Below are 8,117 nucleotides of genomic sequence, written 5' to 3'. Positions count from 1 at the left end.
AAGTGTATGGAGAACAATGGATGCAAAAGACAAGGAAATAGCTCCTCTTCCGGATTTTCAGTGTTTCACATCAAGGCAGGGACACATTTTGGCCCCACAAAGTGATCCTATAGGTCCACGAGAGACACTTTCATCAGCACCAATAACAAGAATCAGTTCAGACCTTGATTCGGTGCTTTGAAAATTTGCCCAGTTTGATCCAAAGTGCATTGGAGGTGGACAGTTTGGTTTGGGTCCAAATTTGGAAAACTAAGCTTTGTGTCTCCTCCACTTTCACTATTATGGAGAAATTAAAATTTGTCCATAACTTCTTCTTTTTTAAAATACTTTTGACAGAAGTGAATGAAATTTGCTGGCATAGTGGCTTCTCTTGAGAGAATAATACTACAGACAAACAGGCTCTGGGGATTTTGTGTGAGGAATGTTTTAAATATATGTGTTTGTTTGCAGTCTCTCATGAGTGCTTGAGACGATAAAATGGGGAGCAGAAGAAATAAATCTCTAGCTGACTTTTAGAAGACATCTGAAGGTAGCCCTGCACAGGAAAGTTTTTAATGTTTGAGGTTTTTTGTGTTTTAATACTGTGTTGGAAGCCACCAAGATTGGCTGGGGCAACCCAGTCAGATGGGCGGCATATAAATAACATCACTACTACTATTATTACTACTACTATTAACCAGGCAACACACTTTGAGCTTCTTGGAGGAAAGGTGAGATATAAATGTAATAATAAATAAAATATAAAAGTACAAAGCTGATTTGACTGACGTGGATGTGTGGGCATACAGTATGGTAATGTCATAGCTTTTCTTCTCAGACTCAGACCTCAAACTGTTACTACGACTGAAGGTTTTGAAAGTTTTATTGATGGCATCAAGGTTGAATATTGGGTTACAGATTAGAAGCAGGTAAAGCATAGCAGAGACCCATAAGACATGGTTAGGCTTAGCTAAAGCATATATCCAAAAATTGACACACACCCTGTGCTCTCCATTTGAAGAGTGAGGCAGGGACACCTATTTGTGTGGGTTATTTCCAGAACCTCAGGACTAGGCAAGCAAACAGGTATTAAACCATAGAGGCTGGAGGTACATAGTTTGCTCAGACTAGCCCTGTTGCCTCTGCATCCTTGATGAAAGAGGTGGAGCCAGTAGAGCCAGCACCACGTTTGACTTACAGTATCCCCAGGAAGCAGGGAGTGCATAAATGGTGCTGGTGTTTGATAGTTGCTGCCTATATATAAGTGGCAGGAAAGTTGGGAAATAGGTCACCACTATAGTTACATAAGAGTGGATAACAAAAATTTGGAAGGTATCAGTGATGCAGTCAAGCACGGTGTGAAGGTAGCAGTCAAGCATGCAGTGGAGATAGGAGTGAAGCTTATGCAGTTGGTCACATTAAGAAATGGCATACAAAGAACATATCATTTTCAGAGACAAATGGCTTCTATTAATTGAATTTATGAAAAACAGACGCAATGTAAATATTGATTAGTATAGTAGTTGTACGTTTAGCACTTTTTAAAGTGGGTGCTGCTTTTCATCTCATTTATGAATATTTTACCTATGTTTTAACCTAGTTATTTTGCATGTGTAAGGTGAACATTGATTTGTTCTTCACAGAAAGGATGGCAATCTATTCCTTTTCAACCACACTACTTTACATTCTGCTGATGGAGTACACCAGATTGAGGTAGAATCTCCAAGTCATCTTTCTGTCTAGAGCACTGATGTTAGACATTTAAGTGTTAGATAAAACAAAAATACTGTTGGTTTTACTATTGAAAATGCCTCTTCCATCAATCTGCAATAAGGAATGTGGTGCTTTGTGCTAAAGTGGCCGTGCTAAATTGGATTACCAAGCTATAGTTCAAGCAATAGTTCAGATGCTGCGATGAGAAAGACATCTACTTTTTAAACTGTTTGGAGTGATTTATATGTCTCTTTCAAAAACTTGCAAATATGTTCATTAATGGCTCTCAAGGAAGCAGAATTTAATGAAAGCTATATGAGATGGAAAATTTATGTATTTTCATAATGCAATAATGTCCTTCCAGAAATATATGCTATTTTTTTATTTATGGACACCATGCATCAGTCCTTTTGAAACGCTTCTCTCATTCTTGTTCTACATGGAAAACTTGGAGTATGGACGGAAATTGAATTTTATGTGATTTTTAAAATAATCTGACATTGTGTATTTAAGCAAACAGACCTGTGTTGAAATCCTGCCCAGAGATACTTCCCATCATCCCTTGATGAGGTTGTAGCTGATCAGCCATAAGTAATTTCTGGTAATTTCTGTTTGCCAGGGGAAAGCATATGTACCACTAAGAGCTTGACTTTCTGGCATAGTATAACTAACTTTGTGAACTATTATTAGAGGACAATGGTGACAGATTTCACTCTACAGCTTGGGAGGCACAATAACAGAAGTAAAATAAAAACAGTGGGTGGAACTTTGGGTTAAATTCAGCAGAACCATGAACAGTGTGGCTGACGATCATGGCAAGGAATGAGCTGATGATGACCAAACTAGATGTGATGCTAAATGCAGCTTTAATTAGCATGGTTTTCAAAGTGTAAATAGCATGTGCAGGATAACCGGGAAAGAGTTTGTGATTAAAATGTGCTCCCTCAAATGTAATAAAATACTCCTTGCAAAGGAAAAGGAAACTATGGAGGCATGTGTTTGATCTGTCTGGTAGATGCATGACATGTACATGTGAATGGAGGAAGATCGCTGAACTCTCCTGCTCCTGCTCTCAACCACAGAAGACCCATTAGACCTTGGTAGGAAGGCTCATCAGACTTTTCTTCAGCTTTAGTATAAACACGGACAACTGGGAAACACTGGCCTGAGAGCGCTCCAATTGGAGAACAGCCTTTTACTAAAGGTGTCATGGGCTTTGAAGACACTCAAACTCAGGACAAAAGGGAGAAACGAGCTAAGAGGAAGGCATGTTTAGCAAACCCTCACCATGATCAACTCCCACCCAGAAACTTATGTCCCAGCTGTGGAAGGATGTGTAGATTCAGAATTGGCCTCCATAGTCACATACGGACTCACTGTTAAAACTGTGTTTATGGAAGACAATCTTACTCAGCTTTGAATGATCACCAAAGAAGAAGACTTCAGCCTTGCTCAGTTGCATTGCAAGTGTCTTAAGTGAGTTCATGATACCAGAGCAGATGAAGGGAAAGGATAGGGATGAGATGGTATGTGAACAGAGACATGTGAGGAGTGCAGTGATGGTGGTGATGGTGGTAATGTTGAGAGAACCAAACCATGAAGATGCACCAGAGGCTTTCCAAGCAACTCAAAGCAGACAACATGAAAATGACTTATTGTGCAGTTGGATGAAATCCTCACCTTATCTGTGACCACATAGCTTCATAGAGACAGGGGTGCCTGATTGCCTGAGGAACCCATACTCCCCAACTACAGTTGAATAGATGCCAGAAGTCTTTTTAGTATAATGATAATGATAATAATGTATTATTATTTATTCGCCAGCCACTCTGGGCGGCTCCCAACAGAATATTAAAACACGATAAAACATCAAACATTAAAAACTTCCCTATACGGGGCTGCCTTCAGATATCTTCTAAAGGTTAGGTAGTTGTTTATTTCCTTGACATCTGCCATCTGCCTGGTTCCCTGTAACCTTACTTCTTGCAGTGAGGGAACCGCCAGAAGGCCCTTGGTGCTGGACCTCACTGTCTGGGCTGAACGGTGGGGGTGGAGATGCTCCTTCAGGTTGTCACAGTGTAGAAGAACCACAATTGGTCTGTCCCAAGTAGAAGGCAGGACTTCTTGTTTTTCTTGGACAATAACCACACTTGCTGCATAGCTAGATGCTTTTCTTAGATCAGGAAGAGGAGATTGGAAAATTGTTTGTGGTATAATGTAAAGTCAGATGTTCAAAGGAAAGATCTTCAAAAATAAACATTCTACTGCATGTGCACAAGCCCTTTAAGCAAGCCAAAAGTAGCTTTTTGGATCCTGGCCACTGTTTGTTGCTATTTCTACTTGTGCAATGGTTTCTTTTTTGAGTCAGATAGAAATACAAGGAATAAATAAATCATATCAGGAAGCATTTGTGGTGAAACAATGTGTGTTGCTCAAAATTCTTGGCAACCAAACCCAGTAACATTTTGTAAAACATGATTTGATGTTAGAATGCCAAATTACACATCACGACTGATCAACTAACTGTGACTTTCTGTAATAAAGACTCCACATGGAAAATGTTGCTCAAACAACATCTTGGATGCAGAGACAGACAATATTATTCAGGTCTACTAACAAATGGTCTGATATTCCCTCGCTGCTTAAAAGAGGCTGATGCTATTCCTTAAGGTGCCAGAGTAATAGTCAGGTTTTGCTCATCTGAAAATCATTTTTTAAAAAACCAAAAAACCCCAGCTTTTCTAATAAAGCAGAAATGATGCCTTTTAGATGAAAATCCAGCAGAATTTCACAGCAGAATTCAACTTGGTTAGTATGGCACTCCTAATCGCATAATTCGTTACCTACCCTCTTGATTTAACAGGTCTAGTTCTTCAAAGCGGTACAAGATTCATCATAAAGTGCAAGTATTGTAATAAAATAAATATAAATGTACACTTTCCCCAGAAACTTAGATTTAACTCATCTGAAATGTTCATAATGTAAGGAAAGATGGATTCAGGGCCCTTCAAGATGCGAATTTTAGTGAGTATTCGGGGTGATTGTGCTCTAGAGAGACGGTGGCTCCTGGAGGGGCAAGGGGGAGAACAGTGAAGAGAGGAACCCTCAGGTATTTCAACATTTTGTTTGTAGCTGTTAGAGAGGAGAAGCTCGCCCACTTCCTGCTCACATTCTGTGCCCTCTTATACAATCTCTCTCTGCGCCTCCTTCCTAAATGCCAGGAACCCTCTGGAGCCTCCACTTGTTTTTTGTGTCTATGTTTGCTTTCTCTTCTGTGGAAAGACAACAAGTTTACACTCGTGCACAATTGCACAGGGAGAGTAGGTGCCATGGAGCCATAGCACAACTAATTGCTGTTTTAAAGGGGGGGGGGATGAGGGCAGACAGCAGGGATGGAAACAATGAAGTGGGAGGAGTCAAAGGAGGCCAGGGCAGAGTTAATAATGCGGAACTATTGAAAAATATTATTTTAAGCAGCAGGAAGAGCAGATGGTCCAGAACAAAACCATTAGAAATGCACATTGAAAGTGTAATGTTTCATTTTTATCATATAAACATTGGTTTAGTTTTTAATTACACTTAATTATTTTCCCAGGGCACTCCAATCACAGTGATTTGGGAAAGGGATATGTTGAAATAAATATTAAAACTAATCCTGCCCATTCCCCTATCCAAGCCCTTAGAAAGATCTTTGTTCCAGGGAGCAGAGACTATATCACCAGAAGTCTAGGGTGATTGGTAGCAGACGTCCACACCCCATCAATGACCCCTGGGATATTATTCCTGCCCCTGCCTAAACCCTATTGGACCCACTCCAAAATGGTAAAGTCTTCTCAGCTATCATTTTGAAATTTAGCAGTGTTCATACTCTCAGAAGGGGTGACAATGCCTGCAAATCTCATCCAAATCTGACAGAAAATAAAATATATATCAAACTTTAGAGGTGTCCTACCCTAAAATCCCTGGATGTGCCTGCCTACAATTTGGCAAGCTTACTCTACTTTGGAGAGCCTCTTATGCTTGGAAATTTTATCTACTTCCTTGAAAAGGGGAGGAAAGTTATAGATATTTTTATATTCCCAATTACAGTGAATTGAAGGGAAATGGCTTTGTTTTTAAGACATCTAATTCAGGCCAAAATAATGAGTTTAATGGGAAAGACACAGAGCTGCTTCAAAACAGAACAGGCTGCTTCCCAAAGCCTCGGGTGCAAGCTAAATCTTATGGCCGGTGTACCTGCCCCCCTTTGGATTCCCAGCTCTAATTTGTGCTGCATCCTATTTATAGTTTCCTCAGGATCCTGCTGACATTAATATAACCCTGTGTTAGTCCCCTGCCCACCACAATATTATGCCATAACAAATGCAATGACCTGCGTAATGGCTCTGATCTCTGTGTTTGTTTCCCCCAGGAAGTCAGCCAATGGTTGACCTAATGCCAGTTGTAGGCAGTCATAGAGGTACATTTCTGGTTGGCCACTGTGAGAACAGGATACTGGAATGAATGGGCCATTGACTTGATACAGCTGGCTGTTGTATTCTTATTTCATCAGTACTGTGTCTTGGAATAATCCTGAGACTAGAACATTGTGCCGTACAGGTTACTTGCACACACCATAACACACACATTTTCTAGGAATTTTGTTATATTCATTATATTTATAACCAAGCTAAAAGCAATGTTCATGACGTTTGGGCACTGGCCATACCTAGGCCTGCTTAGCATCACTGAGGAGGCTGCCACATCTGCCTGCTGGGACCACATTGCATTGCCCCTCTTCTACATAATTTTGGGAAATGCTTATAAGCATTTATCTTCAACTGAGGAACACTAGATTACATACAAAGCTTATAACATCCTCAGACCCTCCAAGTGTCCCTATTTTCCAGGGACAGTTCTGGATTTACAGAAGCTGTCCCTGGTTTCTGATTTGATCCCAGAATGTGCTGTTTTTCCTAAGGGTGTCCCTATTTTCATTGGTGAAATTTTGGAGGGTATGGAGATATCTGACCCCCAAGCCAAGAAGTATCTATATAACCTTTAGAAGACATCTGAAGGCAGTCATATAGGGTAATTTTTTAATGTTTAATGTTTTATTATGTGTTTATATATGTTGGAAGCCATCCAGAGTGGTTGGGGCAGTCCAGTCAGATGGGCAGGGTAAATAATAATAATAATAATAATAATAATAATAATAATAATAATAATAATAATAATAATAATAATTGTAATAGAACATCCCTGTTTTCATTGGAGAAATGTTGGAGGGTATGCATCTTTTCATCTAGTCTACAGCAAAGTCTTGCTATCACATTCACCGCCACAGTAGCAATCACCTGGAAGAAATGTAACAGTTGATGGGAAATATACATTTTGATGAAAATATAAGATCTCTGTCATTCAATTTTTCCAGTCGTTTGATTCAGCCGTGGTGACACGAGGAAGAACTGCTGTGCAAACACTTGTTACTGATCAGATATGACATTACTTCTGACAGAATATCAATTACGTCTCGATAGGCATGACTGCAGAAACCTGGTGTTTGATGCATTCTTATAATTTTGTACTTTCAGAATTTGAACTTTGGAGAATCTCCTTTGTAAAACAATCTATATTTGCCTGTTTATTTAAATAATTTGTTAGCCGCTCTCAGAGCAGCTTGCGGATAAACAGGTTATGGAACTTGATGTGTTTCTTTAGCATGTTTCCAAGGGTGGAAGACAGGTGGTTCTTAATGTCTGCCCATTCTCATCTAGACTTACATTCGAATGCACATTTAAAGTTCTAAACGGCTTGGGATCCCCAAGCCATGAAAGAGCATCTCTTCCCCATGCAATCTATATTAGAGGCACATTACTTCACAGTAGCAGGGGATGTGATGGGGCAGATGAAACCACCCACCAGACAGCAACATCTATTACCAAATCAATAGTGATAATGGCAGGTATTTTATAAGTCAATTATAATTTCATTCTCAAACACACATAATTGAATATTGTTGCTTCCATGCAACAGGTTTTTGTAAGGGCAGAAATATTCATCTACTGTCGTTCCCCCCCCCCCCCCCGATTTGGGTTGGTGTAAAACAGTGGGAAAGTGTGTGAGCAGAAAATCCTAAAATCCTTGATTCAAGTCTTTCTTCCGTCATGTGTCCTCATGATGGCCTGAAGCAAGCCACTAGCTCCTCATCCTTTTTTCATGACATGGCTTACCTTCCAATGATATTTTAAGGATTGCTATGATAAAGCATGCAATATACTTGCTTCTTATATCACTCCCACAAGATGTCAATATAATGTAATATAGAAGAATGGGGCATCCCCATCAGTTTTATTGAGGTCACATGTTGGTTTGTAAGGCAAAAGGTGGCAGCCCAGTTCCCATTAGTTCAGGCCAACTTAACCCCAATTCTTACCACCACCACA

This window comes from Podarcis bocagei (assembly GCF_964188305.1).
Source record: "Podarcis bocagei genome assembly, chromosome: 6".
Lineage (NCBI taxonomy): Eukaryota > Metazoa > Chordata > Lepidosauria > Squamata > Lacertidae > Podarcis > Podarcis bocagei.
The sequence above is the reverse complement of the archived record's forward strand: the minus strand, read 5'-3'. Positions refer to the sequence as shown.